General features: G+C 44.8%; 1 protein-coding gene across 1 annotated transcript in view; it reads right to left on the bottom strand.

The window, feature by feature from the left end:
* HTRA3 (HtrA serine peptidase 3) overlaps positions 1-22,579 on the bottom strand; it is a 79,589-nt gene that overhangs the window by 54,484 nt on the left and 2,526 nt on the right. The gene's annotated exons all lie outside the window — the stretch shown is intronic.

Genomic DNA, 22,579 nt, shown 5'->3' on the forward strand with positions numbered 1-22,579 from the left:
TGCCTGACCACAAGTGCTCTCTGCTGACACCTCTGTCCATGTCAGGAATTGTCCAGAGCAGGAGAGGATTGCTATGGGGATTTGATCCTACTCTGGACAGTTTTGAAAATGGACAGAGGTGTCAGCAGAGAGTCCTGTGGTCAGGCAGAAAGGAAATTCAAAAAGAAAAGAACTTCCTGTGTATTATACAGCAGCTGATAAGTACGGGAAGGATTAAGATATATAAATAGAAGTAATTTACAAATATGTTTAAAAGGGTTATCCAGGAAAAAACTTTATTTATATATATATATCAAATGGCTCCAGAAAGTTAAACAGATTTGTAAATGACTTCTATTAAAAAAATCTTAATCCTTTCAGTACTTATGAGCTTCTGAAGTTGAGCTGTTCTTTTCTGTCTAAGTGCTCTCTGATGACACGTGTCTCGGGAACTGTCCAGTTTAGAAGAGGTTTGCTATGGGGATTTTCTTCTAAACTGGGCGGTTCCTGAGACACGTGTCATCAGACAGAAAAGAACAACTCAACTTCAGAAGCTCATAAGTACTGAAAGGATTAAGATTTTTTTTAATAGAAGTCATTTACAAATCTGTTTAACTTTCTGGAGCCAGTTGATATATATAAAAAAAAGGTTTTTCCTGGAATACCCCTTTAACTTTCTGACACCAGTTGATTTAAAAGAAAATGTTTTCCAGTGGAGTACCCCTTTAAGGAGAACTTATTCCTGGTCCTTCTCCTGACTATATTGTCTACTGTATCCTTCAGACCATATCACTGATCCACAACCTGTGACTCTCCACCTGTTGCAAAACTACATTTCGGCTTCTTTCAAGCTACCATCATGTCCCTGCATTTTGACAGATGTTTTTCTTCTGAAAGAGGTCAACAACTAAACATAACTGATGACCAATGTGTGTTATTTGAACAAGCATTCAAGGGGTACTCCGGTGGAAAACTTTTATTTTTTATTTTTATCAACTGGTGCCAGAAAGTTAAACAGATTTGTAAATTACTTCTATTAACCTGTTCAGGACCCATGACGTATGCATACGCCATCACACCCTGGGTCTTAAGGACCCATGACGTATGCATACGTCATGGCGTTTTCCGGTCTCTGCCGCTCGCCGGGCAGAGATCGGAACCGGATGCCTGCTGAAATCCTTCAGCAGGCATCCAGGGCAAACGCCGAGGGGGGCCATGTAGGCCCCCCATGTCGGCGATCGCCGCAAATCGCAAGGGAAATCGCCCTTGCGATCTGCGGCGACACCGGGCTGATCGGGTCTCTGGGACCCGACCGCCCGGTAATTTCGCATGATCCCGGCTGTCACAGACAGCCAGGACCATGCTGGAGCCTAGGAGCGAGGTGGCAAGCCGGCCACTTCCTCCGATCCCCTGCGATCTGTCGGTTAGTTAACCGACCAATCGCAGGAGGGGGGGCGGTTACTTCCTCCCGTCCTGCCCGGCCCCTGAAAGTCCGGAGAGGACGGGAGGAAGACCGGAGGACGCGGCGGGGGACGGGGGAGTGCAGGGGACCGGCCCCGGTACTTACCTCGTCCCTGAAGACCCGGATCCCGGCGGGGAAGATGGCGGCGGCGGCGACAGGTGAGTAGATCTTCAGCCGCGGTCGGGCCCTTTACAGCAATGCACGTCGCCGTAAAGCGACATGCAGTGCTGTATTGGGACCCTATATACTACAACTCCCAGCATGCCCAGACAGCCCTTGGCGTCTGGGCATGCTGGGAGTTGCAGTTTTGCAACATCTGGAGGACTACAGTTTGGAGACCACTGTGCCCTTCCAGATGTTGCAAAACTACACATTCTCAGCATGCCCTTACTGTCCAGGCATGCTGGGAGTTGTAGTGCTGTAACATCTGGCCCTTCAGATGTTGCAGAACTACAACTCCCAGCATGCCTGGACAGTTTTGGCATACTGGGAGTTGTAGTTTTGCAACATCTGGAAGGGCACAGATTGGGAACCACTGTATTAGTGGTCTGCAAACTGTAGTCCTCCAGATGTTGCAAACTACAACTCCAAGCATGCTGGGAGTTGTAGTTCGGCAACATCTGGCTCTAAAGATGTTGCCGAACTACTACTCCCAGCATGCCTGAGAATGTTTGGGAGTTGTGGTTTTGCAACAACAGGAGGCACACTAGTTGGGAAACATTGTCTGTTTCCTAACTCAGTGTTTCCCAACCCGTGTGCCTCCAGCTGTTGCAAAACTATAACTACCAGCATGCACTGATAGACTGTGCATGCTGGGAGTTGTAGTTTTGCAACAGCTGGAGGTCCCCCCCTGTGAATGTACAGGGTACTTTCACATGGGCAGGGGCTTACAGTGAGTATCAGACTGCAAGTTTGCGATGCAGCAAATTTTGCGCGGCAGCTCAAACTCGCAGCGGGAAAATCGCTGTAACCCCCCCTGCCCGTGTGTCTGTACCCTAAAAACACTACACTACACTAACACAAAATAAAATAAAAAGTAAAAAACACTACATATACACATACCCCTACATAGCCCCCCTCCCCTCCCCAATAAAAATGAAAAACGTCTGGTACGCCACTGTTTTCAAAATGGAGCCTCCAGCTGTTGCAAAACAACAACTCCCAGTATTGCTGGACAGCCGTTGACTGTCCAAGCATGCTGGGAGTTTTGCAACAGCTGGAGGCACCCTGTTTGGGAATCACTGGCGTAGAATACCCCTAAGTCCACCCCAATGCAAATCCCTAATTCAGGCCTCAAATGCACATGGCGCTCTCTCACTTCGGAGCTCTGTCGTATTTCAAGGCAACAGTTTAGGGCCACATATGGGGTATCGCCGTACTCGGGAGAAATTGCCTTACAAATTTTGGGGGGCTTTTTCTCCTTTCACCCCTTATGAAAAGGTGAAATTGGGGTCTACACCAGCATGTTAGTGTAAAAAAAAAAATTTTTTTACACTAACATGCTGGTGTTGCCCTATACTTTTCATTTTGACAAGAGGTAAAAGGGAAAAACGCCCCCCAAAATTTGTAATGCAATTTCTCCCGACTACGGAGATACCCCATATGTGGGCGCAAAGTGCTCTGGGGGCGCACAACAAGGCTCAGAAGGGAGAGTGCACCATGTACATTTGAGGTGATTTGCACAGGGGTGGCTGATTGTTACAGCGGTTTTGACAAACGCAAAAAAAAAAAAAACCCATATGTGACCCCATTTCGGAAACTACACCCCTCACGGAATGTAATGAGAGGTGCAGTGAGAATTTACACCCCACTGGTGTCTGACAGATCTTTGGAACAGTGGGCTGCGCAAATTAAAAATGTTGTACAGCCCACTGTTCCAAAGATCTGACAGACACCAGTGGGGGGTAAATGCTCATTGTACCCCTTGTTACGTTCCTCAAGGGGTCTAGTTTCCAAAATGGTATGCCATGTGGGGGTTATTTTGCTGTCCTGGCACCATTTAGGCTTCCTAAATGCGACATGCCCCCGAGCAAAATTTGCTCTCAAAAAGCCAAATATGACTCCTTCTCTTCTGAGCATTGTAGTTCGCCCATAGTGCACTTCATGTCAACTTATGGGGTACCTCCATACTCAGAAGAGATGGGGTTACAAATTTTGGGGGCTATTTTCTGCTATTAACCCTTGCAAAAATGTGAAATTTGGGGGGAAGCACACATTTTATTGAAATTTTTTAATTTTTTTTTTACATATGCAAAAGTCGTGAAAGACCTGTGGGGTATTAAGGCTCACTTTATTCCTTGTTACGTTCCTCAAGGGGTCTAGTTTCCAAAATGGTATGCCATGTGGGTATTTTTTGCTGTTCTGGCACCATAGGGGCTTCCTATATGGGACATGCCCCCCAAAAACCATTTCAGAAAAACGTACGCTCCAAAATCCCCTTGTCGCTCCTTCCCTTCTGAGCCCTCTACTGCGCCCGCCGAACACTTTACATAGACATATGAGGTATGTGCTTAGTCGAGAGAAATTGGGCTACAAATAGAAGTATACATTTTCTCCTTTTACCCCTTGTAAAAATTCAAAAATTGGGTCTACAAGAACATGCGAGTGTAAAAAATGGAGATTGTGAATTTTCTCCTTCACTTTGCTGCTATTCCTGTGAAACACCTAAAGGGTTAAAACGCGGACTGAATGTCATTTTGAATATTTTGGGGGGTGCAGTTTTTATAATGGGGTCATTTGTGGGGTATTTCTAAGATGAAGACCCTTCAAATCCACATCAAACCTGAACTGGTCCCTGAAAAATTGTGATTTTGGAAATTTTGTGAAAAATTGGAAAATTGCTGCTGAACTTTGAAGTCCTCTGGTGTCTTCCAAAAGTAAAAACTCGTCAATTTTATGATGCAAACATAAAGTAGACATATTGTATATGTGAATAAAATAAAATAATATTTGGAATATCCATTTTTATTACAAGCAGAGAGCTTCAAAGTTAGAAAAATGCTAAATTTTCAAATTTTTCATCAAATTTTGGGATTTTTCACCAAGAAAGGATGCAAGTTACCAAAAATTTTTACCACTAAGTTAAAGTAGAATATGTCACGAAAAAACAATCTCGGAATCAGAATGATAACTTAAAGCATTCCAGAGTTATTAATGTTTAAATTGACAGTGGTCAGATGTGCAAAAAATGGCCGGGTCCTAAGGTGTAAAATGGCTGGGTCCTTAAGGGGTTAAAAAATCTTAATCCTACCAGTACTTATTAGCTGCTGAATACTACAAAGGAAATTCTTTTCTTTTTGGAATACAGAGCTCTCTGCTGACATTACAAGCACAGTGCTCTCTGCTGACATCTCTGTCCATTTTTTTAACTGTCCAGAATAGGAGAAAATCCCCGTAGCAAACATATGCAGTTCCTAAAATGGACAGAGATGTCAGCAGAGAGCACTGTGCTTGTGATGTCAGCAGAGAGCACTGTGTTCCAAAAAGAAAAGAATTTCCTCTGTGGTATTTAGCAGCTAATAAATACTGGAAGGATTAAGATTTTTTAATAGAAGTAACTTACAAATCTGTTTAACTTTCTGGCACCAGTTGATAAAAAAAAAAAAAAAAAAAAAAAGTTTTTCACCGGAGTACCCCTTTAAAATAACGGGCACTAACTGATGTTCACAATTGTGAACATCCGTCACTCATAGACTTCAATGTTAAAATTGTAACGCCCGTTATACCACCGTTATTGCCGTCAAAAATAACGTCCGTTAGTCATAACGGGACATAACTGGTGCTGCAGGATGGTCAAAAAATCCCATTGACGTGAATGGAATATTTTGACGGCCGTATTAGGAACTTTCAGATGGGAGTTCATGACTGAAGATTTTGCAGGGCCTAAGGCCCCTTTCACACTCCCGTTGTCACCCTACAAAATCTGCAGTCATGAACTCCCATCTGAAAGTCCCTACCAGCATGCCCTGATATCCTGCAGCTGTCTGGACATGCTGGGAGTTGTAGTTTTGCAACAAGGGGAGTGTCACAGCTTGGAGATCACTGGTCTATGATCTCATGCAGAAGAAACAAAGAAATGAATTCATCCCGCAGTCCTGTATGTATCATCTCACAAAAACAATACTATTATATTTAGGTGCTGTAATGTAAGTCTACTGTATGTACAGGGCCAGCTCTGCCTATAGGAAAAGTAGGCAGCTGCCTAGAGCGCCCTTTTGATAGGGGCGCCGCTCTGCCTGCCACAAGAAAGTTAGACAACCAGCATTCAAACCACTCAGCCAGCAGCATGAGGAGGAGGTTTGTTACAGTGTGTCACCCCAGTAGTAAGGAGATTACATGAGGAGGAGGTTTGTTACAGTGTGTCACCCAAGTAGTAAGGAGATTAAATGAGGAGGAGGTTTGTTACAGTGTGTCACCCCAGTAGTAAGGAGATTACATGAGGAGGAGGTTTGTTACAGTGTGTCTCCCCAGTAGGAAGGTAATTACATGAGGAGGAGGTTTGTTACAGTGTGTCACCCCAGTAGTAAGGAGATTACATAAGGAGGAGATTTGTTACAGTGTGTCACCCCAGTAGTAAGAAGATTACATAAGAAGGAGGTTTGTTACAGTGTGTCACCCTAGTAGTACGGAGATTACATGAGGAGGAGGTTTGTTACAGTGTGTCACCCCAGTAGCAAGGTGATTACATGAGGAGGAGGTTTGTTACAGTGTGTCATCCCAGTAGGTAGGAGATTACATGGGGAGGAGGTTTGTTACAGTGTGTCACCCCAGTAGGAAGGAGATTACATGAGGAGGAGGTTTGTTACAGTGTGACACCCCAGTAGTAAGGAGATTACTGCGTTTTTCGGCTGTATGCGGTTTTTGCTTGCGGTCGGGAAACCGCATACGGCCGAAAAAGCAGCTGACCGGAGGCTGCGGTTCACTCCGGTCGGCTCATAGACATACATTAAATACGGTTCCCGAATACAGCTGAGTGCGGGCGCCGTGATTAAGCCCCGCCCCCTCCTCCCAGCCGTATACGGGAACCGTAGTTACAAACCAAGCTATGGTAACAGGAAAAGTTCTTAGCGTACAATACAAGGCTATGCAGAGGAACTTGTAGCATGGGCTAGACCTGGAGGTGCAGGTATGTGTATAATGTTCATATGAATCCAAATACGTAAAAGAAAAAATGAATACCGCACTCACCCACTGTCAATGTCGGGAACAAAGGAGGTTTATTTCAGATCATGAGATCTGTGTACAGGTGCAGGACGTGGAGGAGAAAGGAAGCCGTACATGACTAGTTTCACGCCAGGTGGCGCTTTCTCTGGCTGACTTGATTACATCAGTTGGCAGGAAAGGGAGGGATTTTAATCGCCAAACTGATGACGTGAACATATGCAAAAAAATGGTTAGACTACACACTATAGCATATATCATAATAATATACAAAAAACAAGAAGCCAAAAGCAAAAAGGGGAGTATCAAAAAGAGAAAAGAATCATAAGGAAAAAATTCATCAAAAAAGAAAAAGAGAAAAAAATTATTAAAAAAAACACTAAGATCCTGACGATCATTAACCCCTTAAGGACCAATACAAATAAACCTGTACGCCCCTGAAAGACCAGGCCTGTTTTTTCAAATCGGGGATGTCTGTCTTTATTAGAGAATAACTCTGGTAACGTTTTGCCAATCACGATAATTCTGACATTGTTTTTTTGTCACAAGTTGTCCTTCATGTACATAGTAAAAGTAAGCCAATATCATTTGTAGTTTTTTTTTATAATGCAAAAAATCATGACATTTTTACTAAAAATTAAGATTTTTTGCTATTTTAACACTAATAGGGTGCATATATTTATACATACTGACCAAATAGTTTATGAAACTTATACTTTCAGATGTCTACTTTATTTTGACGTCATTTTTTTTGTTTTTAATTAACATTTTAAATTAGTTAGAAGCCTAACAATTTAACTTGAAATTTTGAAAATTTTGAAAATTTGAAAAGTACATCTTTTTTTGTGTGCTATGCAAGGTTTGCAGAAATTAAAAGGTAGTAGAACATATGAACACCCCCCCCCCCCCCCAAATGACCCCATTTTGAAAACTAGACCCCTCAAGGTATTCGCTAGGGGGTACAGTGAGTATTTTAACACCATAGTTTTTTGGCAGGAATTATTACAAAGTCAGTGTTAAAAATTCGAAATTTGCAATTTTTCACAAATGCATCATTTGGGGGGCATATTTTTTGTACATCACTTCTGATATTGAAAGAAATGCACCCTATATTTTATTTAGCTGCTTGTCCCATGTTCGGAAATACCCCCGCTTTGGCCATATATGGTTCCTTGGCCGTGTGGTAGGACTCAGAAGGAGAGGAGCGCCATTTGGCTTTCAGGGCAGAACAGTACCCCCACCCCCACAAGTGACCCCATTTATATACCGCACTCCTACAAGTTATTGGCTGCACCAGGGACCACTCTGATTAGTCCTTGGTCGGCTGACAGTATAACACGTCTGTCTGTGACAGTTAAGGCTCCTGATGGATATATCCGCCATGTTGTGGGACTAAGCACCCGCTCATGGCGAATATATCCATCACTGCTGCGGCTGGGTAGCTCAGTGTGTCCGCTCATGACTGCTGGCGGAAAATCCGCCGCTATGAGTGGACACACAAAGCTACCCAGCTGCAGCAGGGAGCTCATTACCGTGACTGCTGCATAATGTGTAGGATCACATGGTGGACATCCGCAACATATTACATGCTGCGGATGTCCGCCAATGCGATCCTACACATTATGCATTTTTTTAAATTAGATTCATTTAATAAATGTATTTTTAATATATATATATATATATATATATATATATTTTTTTATTTATTTATTTATTTATTTATTTTTTTACACTTTTATTACATTTTTATTTATTTTTACACTTTTATTTTATTTATTTATTTATTTATTTTTATACTTTTTAATGCTTTGGAATACTTAGTATTCCAAAGCATTGCAATTATATGCTGCCTGCCAGTTTTCACTAGCAGGCAGCATATTAGGACGTGCCTCTGGCACGTCCTTTCAGGCAATACCCAGGGCAGACCTGGGGGTCTTTGTAGGACCCCGGCTGCCAAGGTATGCAGCAGCACCCCGCGATCGCGCTGCGGGGTGCTGCAGAGGAGACAGAGGGAGCCCCCTCCCTCTGTCAGAACTCCTTACAGCGCGCGGTCACTTCTGACCGCGGCTGTAAGGGTTAAACTGCCGGGAGTGAAGTGAACTTCACTCCCGGCAGTGCGGCAGGTCCCGGCCAGCCGCGGACACACACAGCACCCCGGGATCGCGATGCGGGGTGCTGCAGGAGTGACAGAGGGAGCTCCCTCCCTCTGTCATAACACTTACAGCCCGCGGTCACTTCCGACCGCGGCTGTAAGGGTTAAAACTGCCGGGACCGAAGTTTACTTCGGTCCTGGCAGTGCAGCAGGGTCCCGGCTGTGTGATACAGCCGAGTCCCTGCCGCGATCTCGTGGGTGCACTTGGCAGCACCCACGAGAAGAATGGACGAGTATAGACGTCCAGGTGCGGGAACGCCCGCCAACCTGGACGTCTATACTCGTCCGTGGTCGTTATCGGGTTAAGTCCCGTTCCTTCAAGCGCTCTTGTGCGCATGAGCCATCTCTCTTCCAGCAAAGTTCTATGGCGGTCAATTCCCGGTCAATTCCCGGTGAGCAGGTTTTAACTCTTTCGATTCCGAAAAAGCGCATCACATTAGCATCTCCTGAATGTGCTGATCGTATGTGCGTTATGAGGCGGGTACAGCCGTGTCCAGTGGGAATAGACCTTAAGTGTTCACGGAATCTTATTTTCAGCGATCGGATAGTGGATCCAATCTAAAAGCACATACATGGGCAGACTATTCCATAAACGACATAATCAGTCCTACAGCAGATGACTCGGTGATGACAAGCTGATACACTTTCCCAGGTAGGAAAAACTTACAATGAGAACAGTTGCCACATTTGTGGTTACCTAGAGGAATTGTTGCAGATAACCAATCCTTTTCTTTTTGGGTAGAGGGGAGTGCGCTGCGAACCAATAGATTATTAATACTTTTACTCCTCCTGAGCGATATCAGTAGTTTTCTAACAGCCGCCTCTTTGAAGGTTGGATCGTTCTCTATAAGGAACCAATTATTCTTTATTACTTGTTTTATTGTGTCAGCCAGCACGTTGTACCTAAATGAAAAGACAAACTGTGGTTGTGGGGAATTAGCCATGGTGTTTTTATTTTTATTACAATTTTTCTTGTAAGTTTTGTTAACTAGATCTAACTTGGGAATTTTTGTGGCCTTCTCAAGTGCTTTATTTAATTTGTGTGGAGGGTAACCTCTTTTGAGGAAACGATTGTATAGTTCTTTAGATTGTAGCTGAAAGTCTTCTTCCTTTTTATTGATTTTTCTGAGTCGTGAAAACTGGCTATAGGGTAGAGTCTGCTTGGTATGGGATGGATGAAAACTGTTAAAATGCAAAAGATTACTGGAAGCCGTCGGTTTTCGATAACCTTTGGTGAAGAACTGATTGTTTTCTACTGTAAGTAGTACATCCAAAAATTCCATAGTGGATTCACTGATTTTCTTAGTGAATTTCATATTCATATGATTCTCCCCTATGAAAGTAACAAATTTTTCGAAGTTCTCAATTGTGCTGTCCCAAATAATCAGGATGTCGTGTATATAACAGAAATATTTGATAATCCAATGGAGGAATGGATTAATGTTATTAAAGATATATCTGATTTCAAAGATGGCCAAAAAAATTATGGCGAAAGAACATGCCACCGGGGTCCCCATGGCCGTCCCCGTGCACTGGGCGTACCACTGATCCTGGAAAATAAAGCAGTTCTGCAAAATTAGCTGAAGTGCCACACAGACAAATGACACAAACAGATCATCTTTTTGGGCATTTTCCAAAAATTCTTTAACGGTTAGGACACCTAACTCCTGCGGAATTCTAGTGTACAGACCTTCAACATCGATTGATGTCAATTTGTAGGATTTTTGCCACTCTAATGTTTCAAGGGACAATAGAAGATGATCGGTGTCCTTGACATAAGATGGGATGTCAGCTAACAGGGGGTGCAGGAGCCACTCTATATATTGTGAGAGTGGCTCTGTCACTCCACCTATCCTGGCCACAATGGGCCTTCCAGGGGGATGCTCCAGGTTTTTGTGAGTTTTTGGGAGAAAATACCACTTTGGGTTAATAGTTGGGCAGGCAAGAGTTTTTCAGCGTCTTTTTGTTTTAGAAATCCATTCTCTGTATATTTCCTAAGTAGATTTTTAACTTTGTTACTGTTACTGCTGGTAGGGTCAGATTTAAGGGGGGTATATGTGTTTTGATCGTCAAGTTGTCTAGTCTCTTCTTTGATATAGTAATCTTTTGTCATTATTACAACATTTTGGCCTTTATCGGCCTTTTTAATCACCCAATCCTCTATTGTATGCTTGTATGCATTTTTATGCTGGGGACCGCCCTTAGAAATGGACTACAAGGGCAGGATCTGCTCCCCCCAGTATATACAGTGACCCCCCGACCTACGATGGCCCCGACATACGATAATTTCAACATGTGATGGCCTCTCAGAGGCCATCGCATGTTGAAGGCAGCATCAACACACGATGCTTTTGTATGTTGGAGCCAGTGGCGTACCAAAGGGGGGCGGCCTGCCCCGGGTGCCACTCTCAAGGGCGGTGCCAGGGGCGGACTGACCCGCCACCACCGCTGCTGAGGTCCGGGACGCTCGTCCCAGATCCCCAGCAGACAGCGCTACATTCTCCTGTATGCGCGATACATGCATATACAGGAGAAGGCGTCCTTTCTGTGTTAGCCGCATCTGCAGCTACACAGAGGAGACGTGACCTCCGCCCCCACGCTGCACGCAGTACAGGCGCCGATGACGTCACTCATCCGATGCCTGTACTGTGGAGGGGAGTAGACGCGGGCCCTTGCTGAGGAGATCGCTGTGTGGGATATCAGGTGAGCATCCTTTTTTATTTTATTTTTTTAACCCTGCCTATACCCATAGGGAAGGGGGGGGGGGTGCTCTGCATATACTTATAGGGAAGGGGGTGAGAGGGGGGGGGGGGTTGCTCTGCATTTACCTATAGGGAAGGGGGGAGAGGGGGGGTGCTCTGTATATACCTATAGGGAAGGGGGGGAGAGGGGGGTGCTCTGCATATACCTATAGGGAAGGGGGGGAGAGGGGGGGTGCTCTGCATATACCTATAGGGAAGGGGGGAGAGGGTGGGGGTGCTCTGCATATACTTATAGGGAAGAGGGGGTTGCTCTGCATATACCTATAGGGAAGGGAAGGAGAGGGGGGGTGCTCTGCATATACCTATAGGGAAGGGGGAGGGGGGTGCTCTGCATATACCTATAGGGAAGGGGGGAGAGGGGGTGCTCTGCATATACCTATAGGGAAGGGGGGAGGAGGGTGCTCTGCATATACCTATAGGGAAAGGCGGGAGAGGGGGGTGCTCTGCATATACCTATAGGAAAGGGGGGGGGGAGAGGGTGGGGTGCTCTGCATATACCTATGGTAAGGGGGGGAGAGGGGTGTGTGCTCTGCATATATCTATAGGGAAGGGGGAGAGGGGGGAGTGCTCTGCATATACCTATAGGTCACAAATTAACAAGATGGTCCTACAAATACACAACTGGAGGTCCATAGAGCAAGGGGTGCAAGAAGGTGAAGTTAACAACCTCTTGCTATGTGTATAAATGTATAGGGCCGTTACCTTACTGGGTGCAGCCACTATTTGGGACATTTTATTATTGTAAAGTAGGCTCTTTAGCTATTTGTATATATGGGTATTTTTTGGGGATTAACCCCTTGCTCTATGGACCTCCGGTTGTGTATTTGTATGACCATCTTGTTAATTTGTGATCTTTTTTAAATTATTTTAAATGTATTTCTTTTTTGATAAACAATAAAGATTGAATTTTGTGTCCCAGAATACCTTGGTTTTTCTTTGATGTTTATAATTTTGTATGGTATGGGAATATACACATAGATGTTGGCATTTTGTATGCATATACCTAAAGGGAACGGGGGAGAGGGGGATGCTCTGCATATACCTATGGGAAAGGGAGGGAGAGGGGGTGCTCTGCATATACCTATGGGGAAGAGGGGGTGTAGCTCTGCATATACCTATGGGGAAGGGGGGTGTAGCTCTGCATATACCTATGGGGAAGAGGGGGGTGTAGATCTGCATATACCTATGGGGAAGAGGAGGGTGTAGCTCTGCATATACCTATGGGGAAGGGGGGGTGTAGCTCTACATATACCTATGGGGAAGGGGGGGTGTAGCTCTGCATATACCTATGGGAAAGAGGGGGGTGTAGCTCTGCATATACCTATGGGAAAGAGGGTGGGGTGTAGCTCTGCATATACCTATGGGAAAGAGGGGGGGTGTAGCTCTGCATATACCTATGGGGAAGGAGGGGTGTAGCTCCACATATACATATGGGAAAGAGGGGGGGGTAGCTCTGCATATACCTATGGGAAAGAGGGGTTGGGGGTGTAGCTCAGCATATACCTATGGGAAAGAGGGGGGGTGTAGCTCTGCACATACCTATGGGAAAGAGGGGGGTGTAGCGTAGCTCTGCATATACCTATGGGAAAGAGAGGGGGGTGTAACTCTGCATATACCTATGGGAAAGAGGGGGGTGTAACTCTGCATATACCTATGGGAAAGAGGGGGTTACCTGGCTACCTACCTACCTGCCCTTTAACTGTGCAGGACACCAAGGAGGGCATTATTACAGTTTGTGGGCCTATAGATGGAAAGATTGTGTAGAGGAGGGCACTGAATATATGCAGAGTCTGACATGTTTTTCCTGCAGATGTTAAGAGATCCACATGGCGGTCTTATCCGGACGGAGAAGAAAAGGAAAGAGGACAACGCTGATCAGAAAGACGTAATTGTGAGTCCCAAAATGTAACTGTAATCACTTATATGGTATACACATCCTGTGTACAGCTGATATCTACCACCATATGGTCCTATATATAATCACTTATATTGTATACAGATCCTGTATAGTATACTGGTCTGTGTATAGTGGTTTTATTCAGTACAGTATGGCAGTATTATCCAGTTATTGTGTGGTGGTATATATTTGCTCCTTGTATACCAGTATTATTGGTCATGGAAATTAACCTACGTTAAAGTGTTTCTTACATATGTAAATTTTAATTTATTGTGTGTGGGATTTGGGTGGAATATAAGATTGGCGTGGCAGAAGATTGATGAGCTGCAGAGCCTAGCAGGGGCCCTTGCCTTTTTTTTGGTCCGGGGGCCCCGAGTGTTGACAGGGGGGGGTGTAATTAAGGGGGGGTGCGTGTGTGTGTGTGGGGGGGGGGGGGGGTGCTGAACAAAGGCTTCCGCCCCGGGTGTCAAATGCTGTAGGTACGCCCCTGGTCGGAGCCATCGCATAAATGGCTATCCGGCAGCGCAGACTGCTTCAGCTGCTGCCGGATAGACGTTTACGGTGCCCCTTGTGGTCTGGTGGGTGTCACTCACCTATACCCGCGCTCCGGACCGTCCTCTTCGGGATCCCCTGCATCACCGGCGCTCTCCATCGTCGTCATCACGTCATCACGCACGCTGTCCCGTCATCCAATAAGAGCGGCGTGCGCAGCAACGTGATGACGGAGATGAAGCAGCAGAGACGGTCCGGGGACTCGGCGACAGCAATGGAGGGGACATCCAGGGCAGCAGTGAGCGGCTGGGACAAGGGAGTACTGTTTAACCTCCTATACCAGTTGTCTTCAACCTGCGGGCCTCCAGATGTTGCAAAACTACAACTCCCAGCATGCTCCGACAGCCGTTGGTTGTCCGTTGTAGTTTTGCAACATCTGGAGGTCTGCAGGTTGGAGACCACCGTCCTATACTTTTCATTGCACGGATCCCTCAACATACGATGGTTTCAACTAACGATTGTTCATTTGGAACGGATTACCATCGTATGTTGAGGGACCACTGTTTGCACAACTGCATTTGGGGTTGAGCACCTCCTGCAATTTGAGACCATGTCTTTGTTGTTGTTGTCACCCCAGTAGTAAGGAGATTACATGAGGAGGTGGTTTGTTACAGTGTGTCACCCCAGTAGTAAGGAGATTACATGGGGAGGAGGTTTGTTACAGTGTGTCACCCCAGTAGTAAGGAGATTACATGAGGAGGTGGTTTGTTACAGTGTGCTACCCCAGTAGTAAGGAGATTACATGAGGAGGAAGTTTGTTACAGTGTGTAACCCCAGTAGTAAGGAGATTACATGAGGAGGAGGTTTGTTACAGTGTGTCACCCCAGTAGTAAGGTGATTATATGAGGAGGAGGTTTGTTACAGTGTGTCACCCCAGTAGTAAGGTGATTATATGAGGAGGAGGTTTGTTACAGTGTGTCCCCCCCAGTAGTAAGGAGATTACATGAGGAGGAGGTTTGTTACAGTGTGTCACCCCAGTAGTAAGGAGATTACATGAGGAGGAGGTTTGTTACAGTGTGTCACCCCAGTAGTAAGGTGATTATATGAGGAGGAGGTTTGTTACAGTGTGTCACCCCAGTAGTAAGGTTATTACATGAGGAGGAGGTTTGTTACAGTGTGTCACCCCAGTAGTAAGGTGGGACGTGTCAAAGGGCAGGACCAATGGGCAGAGTCAAGGGGGCAGCAAAATTTGCTTTTGCCTAGGGTGGCAAAATTCCTTGCACCAGCCCTGTGTACATACCCTGTTATATGAAAGCATAGGTTTACTGTTACATGTTTTAGGGAAAAGCTATACTAGCAATTTCATAACATTCTACAGGTCGGGAAATGATGTATGAGGGATCACATATTTCTGCTTCTCCTGCAGCAGATATCTGGATTTGTATAATGACTACATAGATTGCTGTATCCCCAATCTGTGGCTTTCTCCAGCTTTGGCAAAATTATCAGGACATGCTGGGATTTGTAGTTGAGCAACAGCTGGAGAGCCACAGGTTGGAGCTCACTGTATTAGCTCATATATATATATATATATATATATATATATATATATATACATTTATAACAATAATATATAGTTATGATTATAATTAGGGATTACAATACACAGTGTAAGACATTTTCCAATGCATACTGATGAGATAATTTCCAAATAGTTTTTCCCCCCCCCTACATTTTGTCAAGGTAAGACAGTACTTGTGAGATAAGCATTCTAGACTCCAGATCAGTGTTTCTTAAGCCCTATGTGTGACAGTATTATATTTAGGGGGTACAGTGTGTGGCAGTATTATATTTAGGGGGTACAGTGTGTGGCAGTATTATTTTCAGAGGGTAAAGTGTGTAGCAGTATTATATTCAGGGTACAGTGTGTGGTAGGATTATATTCAGAGGTAACAGTGTGTGGCGGTTTTATATACAGAGGGTGCAGTGTGAGGCAATATTATATTCAGGGGGTACAGTGTGTGGCAGTATTATATTTAGGGGGTACAGTGTGTGGCAGTATTATTTTCAGAGGGTAAAGTGTGTAGCAGTATTATATTCAGGGTACAGTGTGTGGTACGATTATATTCAGAGGGTACAGTATGTGGCGGTTTTATATACAGAGGGTGCAGTGTGAGGCAGTATTATATCCAGGGGGTACAGTGTGTAGCAGTATTATATTCAGAGGGTACAGTGTGCGGCAGTATTATATTCAGGGTACAGTGTGTGGTAGGATTATATTCAGAGGTAACAGTGTGTGGCGGTTTTATATACAGAGGGTGCAGTGTGAGGCAATATTATATTCAGGGGGTACAGTGTGTGGCAGTATTATATTTAGGGGGTACAGTGTGTGGCAGTATTATTTTCAGAGGGTAAAGTGTGTAGCAGTATTATATTCAGGGTACAGTGTGTGGTACGATTATATTCAGAGGGTACAGTATGTGGCGGTTTTATATACAGAGGGTGCAGTGTGAGGCAGTATTATATCCAGGGGGTACAGTGTGTAGCAGTATTATATTCAGAGGGTACAGTGTGTGGCAGTATTATATTCAGGGTACAGTGTGTGGTAGGATTATATTCAGAGGGTACAGTGTATGGCGGTTTTATATACAGAGGGTGCAGTGTGAGGCAGTATTATATTCAGGGGGTACAGTGTGTAGCAGTATTATATTCAGAGGGTACAGTGTGCGGCAGTATTATATTCAGGGGTACAGTGTGCGGCAGTATTATATTCAGGGTACAGTGTGTGGCAGTATTATATTCAGGGTTCAGTGTGTGGCAGTATTATATTCAGGAGGGATTAGATACTGTGCCCCTCCTGTTTGGATAAAATACTCAGTTACCCCCCATATAGATTAGATATTGTGCTCTTTCCATATGGATTAGTATTATCTAATCCATATTAATGGTTACAATGTCTAATCCAAACAGGGGGCGCAGTATCTAATCCATGTAGGGGATCACAGTATTTAATCCATACAGTGGGGCAGAATATTTAATCCTTTATGTATTTTTTTTTTGGGGGGGGGCGAACCTCGCCAGGGGCGCAAAGGGCACTAGGTACGCCTCGGATTGTAGTTAGACACCTCGTCTGAGGCTGGGTCCACACATTGCTTTTTGTATTTTTTTTCTGTTCTCTCCTATATTCTCCAATAATGAAACATTCCCAAAATGCTTCTTAAGCAGCATAATAATAGCATAAATTACCAAATCACACTTTAGCCTTGAAGGGCTCCTGGAGGCTGAGATATGAGGTGTTGTTTGGTCTTTGTCTATGATATGGACAGAACACTGTGGTCACTGGTGATTTTCTTAGCAGGAGTAAGTAAAATAACTATATAGAGTATAGTGCAGGGTTTACAAACAGTGTGCCTCCAGCTGTTGCAAAACTACTACTCACAGCATGCCCAGACAGCCTCTGTCTGGCAGTTGTAGTTTTGCAACAGGTGAAGGCACACTGTTTGGAAAACACTGGTATAGTGCCTTAAAATAAATCTTGTTTTGACCCCTTAAAGGGGTATTCCAGGAAAAAACTTTTTTTTTATATCAACTGGCTCCAGAAAGATTTGTAAATTTCTTCTATTAAAATGTTTTAATCCTTCCAGTAGTTATCAGCTGCTGAAGTTGAGTTGTTGTTTTCTGTCTATGTGCTCTCTGCTGACACCTCTGCTTGTCTCAGGAACTGTCCAGAGTAGGAGCAAATCCCCATAGCAAACCTCTCCTACTCTGGACAGTTCCTGAGATAGACAGAGGTGTCAGCAGAGAGCACTGTTGTTAGAAAGAAAAAAACAACTCAACTTCAGCAGCTGATAACTATTGAAAGGATTAAATCCTCTTGAAATTGAGGTTTCGTTAAAGAGTCATAGACTCGAAACACGTCAACCTTGCGTGCTGACTCTTCTTCTTTTTTTTTTTTTTTTCCTGGAATACCCCTTTAATGCACTAAAGCTTCTTTTTCTAAGAGAATTGGCGCCTCCATATCACAGTAGAATAAAGTTGTTTCCTTGGCTGTGTTTGGGATCATTTTCTTGCTGAAATGTCCGCCCTTCTTTCATCTTCATCATCTTGGTAGATGGCAACAGATTTTTGGCACGAATGTCTCCGTAAATTTTCCCATTTATTCTTCATTCAGTTATGTGAAGTTTGCCAGTACTATTTGCTGAAAAGCAGCTACAACATGATGTATAGCCCTGTGAGGGACTTTGTTTTTAATACCACTCCCGCCTGCTCCCGATTATTTTCAGACCATTACCGCCTGCTTCTGATGATTTTCTGACCATTACCGCCCACTCCCGATGATTTGCTGACCATTACCGCCTGCTTCTGATGATTTTCTGACCATTACCACCTGCTTCTGATGATTTTCTGACCATTACCACCTGCTTCTGAGGATTTTCTGACCATTACACCTGCTTCTGATGATTTTCTGACTATTACTGCCTGCTCCTGCAAAGTGTATGTTCCACTCCCGTCCACTCCAGCAACATATTTGTCCAAACCCGCCTGCTCCAGCAAACATTTTGTCACAGCTTTTAGAAATAGTACCACCTGTGCCATTTCATAACCCTCTTGTGCCATTTAATTCATTATTGCTAAGTGGTTGTGTTGCATTTCAGTTACTGATAGATTTCAACTGCTGTCTTGGCTTTCCATGCTTTTTTGCACCTCCCTTCTTCATATGTTAAACCCTTTTTCTCTGTGTCATTTCACGTTATTACACATAACTTTCAGAGCTTATTTGTTTTGGTTTCTTTGCAAGTATGGGTTGTTACCAAGTACCAGCATCTGGTAAAAATGAAATGTGAACAGTATTTAGAAATATATTCAGGGAAAAAAAATTGTGAAGAATTCAATAATTATTTCACCCCCTGTGTACACAATACTCGTATTTAACCTCAGCAGGTCTGGATTAACCCAATGGGCCCTTAATGCTGCTGCAGAAGTACAAAGTTCTCGGGCACCAGGTATGTTTAAGATCGCTTCTTTATTCATGCCATAGCAAGGAAACACATATACAGGATGGATAGAATGACTGACGCGTTTCACTCTCTCTTGAGCTTAAACGTAGACGTCTATGTTTAAGCTCAAGAGAGAGCGAAACGCGTCAGATTAGTCTATCCATCCTGTATGTGTGTTTCCTTGCTATGGCATGAATAAAGAAGCGATCTTAAACATACCTGGTGCCCGACAACTTTGTACTTCTGCTGTGGTGTTGGAGCCGGGGTGGGACCGGCGGGTCCGTTGAGCACAGGTGTGTGGGCGATCGGCCTTTGGCGGTGAGCGGACACTACAGTTCTTCTTAATGCTGCTGGGACCTCTCCTGAGCTAGATTTTTTTTTTTTTTTTTAGCTTCTGTGCTGGATCTGTTTGCCTGTAAATTATGATTACTGGGGGCCCTTGTGCAGGGGCCTCTTGAGTACAGGACAGGACAGGAAATCTGTCAGCAGTATCAGCGGCACTAAAGTTATCACACAGGCTCGTAGTGTGGGTGATGCTGATCAAAACAATACTCACAGCGTCCAGATTCACCCAGCTGTTCTGCCACAATTCTCCTTTTTTTTAATGCAAATTAGGGCCTTGGGGCATGAGCGGAGCTCCAAACCGAGCTAGGGGCACGCTGACATAATCTTCGCCAGGCGGGCGCTCCGCCCGTCTCATCAGTATTCATAACCCCCCTCCCGACACATGCGCCGTACACTAACAGAGGGCGCATGAGCAGGGAGGGGGGTTATCAATATTGATGAGCCGAGCGGAGCGCCGGCCCGGCGAAGATGACGTCAGCGTGCCCCTAGCTCGGTTCGGAGCTCCGCCCATGCCCCAAGGCCCTAATTTGCATAAAAAGAAAAGGAGAAATGCGACGGAATGGCTGAACATATCTGGACGCTGTTAGTATCGTTTTGATCAGCATCACCCGCACCACAAGCCTGTGTGACAACTTTAGTGCGGGTGATACTGCTGACAGATTTCCTTTAAGTAAAATTAGCCGGGCCATATTAAGAGCAACAGCACGGACTTCTGGTAGCACTGACGGACCAGCGGGCTGCGTGCAGGCACGTCTCGTGCACGCTATACATCATGGACATACATCAGTTTGCTCTATGCAGATGGATTCTGAGAACCATTTACAAATTCCTCACTGCACTCCCCACCCTATTGTCTCCTCTGCTAGACGGCTTATCTTACAGAAGTTGCTGTTGTGCTCCAGTACTCCTCTTTATCTTTTTTTCCGTCAGCCCTCCATGTGTGTATGTGTCTGTGTAGGACCCGGCAGCCAGCACTGAAGCTAGGGCACTATTTAACCCTTTTTAATATTATTTGAATATGATGAAGGTGCCATCACCATGTTGGTTCAGTGGTGGGATCTGAGCCAGTAGACAGAATGTAGCAGAGCTGAACGTGACATCTCCGGCATGCTCCCTTACTTGTGTGTCACCTGCAGTCCTATGTAAATCCAAAACATTCGGAGAAAGTATGGAGAATATGGGCCTAATTTACTAAGCTGAAACCGACCGGTTTTTGTCTGGTTATTTTGGCGCAGAGTGCCTGAGACAGTTTGCGAGAGTGTGGCCTGAAAAATCCAACAAACCCCGACATTGCACTGTGAAAAGCTGAAAAGGGGTGTGGTCTGTCACAAAGGGGGTGTGGTCGGTGCGAACAGGGGCGTGGTTTCACAACCCGACCGATTTACTATTGAATTCACAGAAAATCATGTGGGTAAATGGCTGGAAATATCGACCCAGAAAAAGCCGGTTAAAGAATGTTCCCGACTTTTCTCAATAGTAAATAGAGAGGAATCCTACAAGTCTGAAACAACTTTTCCCACTAATAAAAACCCGAAACTCTTAGTAAATGAGGCCCAATGTCTGAGAAGCCGATTCAAGACCACAGTGCTTTATGATCATTAAGGGTGTATTCACACGGCAGAGATTCCGCTCACGGAATTCAACATCAAATTAAAGCCCATAGACTTCCATGGGATTCCGTACTCCCATTCACACTTCTGAATTTCCGCAAGCGGTTGTGGAGAGGCCTCACAGTACCGGTGCATTCACACCACGTTTTTGCTATACAGTTCCCGTATACATTTTCAATGTGAAAACCGTATGGAACCTTATTGAAAACAATATGCATTGACTCTCCATTGAAAACCGTATGCCAAACGATGCATCCGGTTGCATCCGTTTGGTGTCTTGTACGGTTTTGTCCATGTGTCTTGTACGGTTTTGTCCATACCCAAAACCGCAGCCTACCACAGTTTTTGGCCCGGGTGAAAAACCGTGTCAAACCTTATTAAACCGTATATGTTTTTTCTTTAACATGGGAGTAAATGGGAACCGTACTGAACCGTATGTGCGTACAGTTCCATCCGTTTTGCACAGTTTTTTTCTTGGAATTTCAATCAAACAAGTGAAACTTTATTCATAATAGAGTGAAAAGTTAAAAACAACTACAGTGGTCCCTCAACATATGATGGTAATCCGTTCCAAATGGACCATCCTTTGTTGAAACCATTGTATGTTGAGGGATCCGTGCAATGTAAAGTATAGGACAGTGGTCTACAACCTGCGGACCTCCAGATGTTGCAAAACTACAACACCCAGCATGCGCGGACAGCCAACGGCTGTCTGGGCATGCTGGGAGTTGTAGTTTTGCAACATCTGGAGGTCCGCAGGTTGAATACCACTGGTAAAGGAAGTTGTACTCACCTGTCACCACCACTCCGGACCGTCATTGCTGCCCTGGATGTCGCCTTCCATCACTGTCGCCGCGTCCCCGGGGTGTCCCCGACACTCCGGCAAGGCATCTGCATCCCCGGCATCTTCGCTCTCCGTCGCCGTCACTACGCACGCGCTCCTATTGGATGACGGGACGGCGTGTGCAGCGACGTGATGACGACGATGGAGAGCGCCGACGATGTAGGGGATCCCGAAGAGGACGCGCGGGAGCCCCGAGGGCAGGTAAGTGATCGTCAGCGGACCACACGGGGCACCGTAAACGGCTATCCGGTGGCAGCTGAAGCAGTCTGCGCTGCTGGATAGCCGTTTATGCGATGGCCCCGACATACAAAAGCATTGTATGTTGATGCTGCCTTCAACATGCGATGGCCTCATCGTATGTTGAAATGATCGTATGTCGGGGCCATCGTAGGTCGGGGGGGTCACTGTACGTTTTTTTCTTAAAAAACGGTTGCAACTGGACATCATTTTTCAAACTGTATACGTTTTTTAACCATAGACGTGTTAAAATTTGTACACACGTTTTTATACAGTTTAGTCAGGTTTTGAGGAATCCGTTTTTCATTAAAAACCTGATACGGGAACTGTATTGCAAAAACGTGGTGTGAATGCAGCCTAACTGTAGCCCAGGGGCCTACAATTTCTGAATCAGGCCCTGAACCTCAGCAAATATACCAGATGAATGCATGGTCTGTATGTCAAATACCCAGGTGAAAATAGTTACAAAATGTAGCTTTATGAGTAAAAGTTCAGGTGTGCAGGGTATCTGAGTAAGGTCATTACCGAAATGCGTCGGCCATGATGCATGTTTGTTCCTGCCATGTGCATGTTTTTAAACTCGTCGCAATAAACAAGAAGCTTTATAAGGTTGGTCCGGCTAGTTTTTCTAGGTAGTTTTTT

This window comes from Hyla sarda, chromosome 1 (genome assembly GCF_029499605.1).
Source record: "Hyla sarda isolate aHylSar1 chromosome 1, aHylSar1.hap1, whole genome shotgun sequence".
Classification (NCBI taxonomy): Eukaryota; Metazoa; Chordata; class Amphibia; order Anura; family Hylidae; genus Hyla; species Hyla sarda.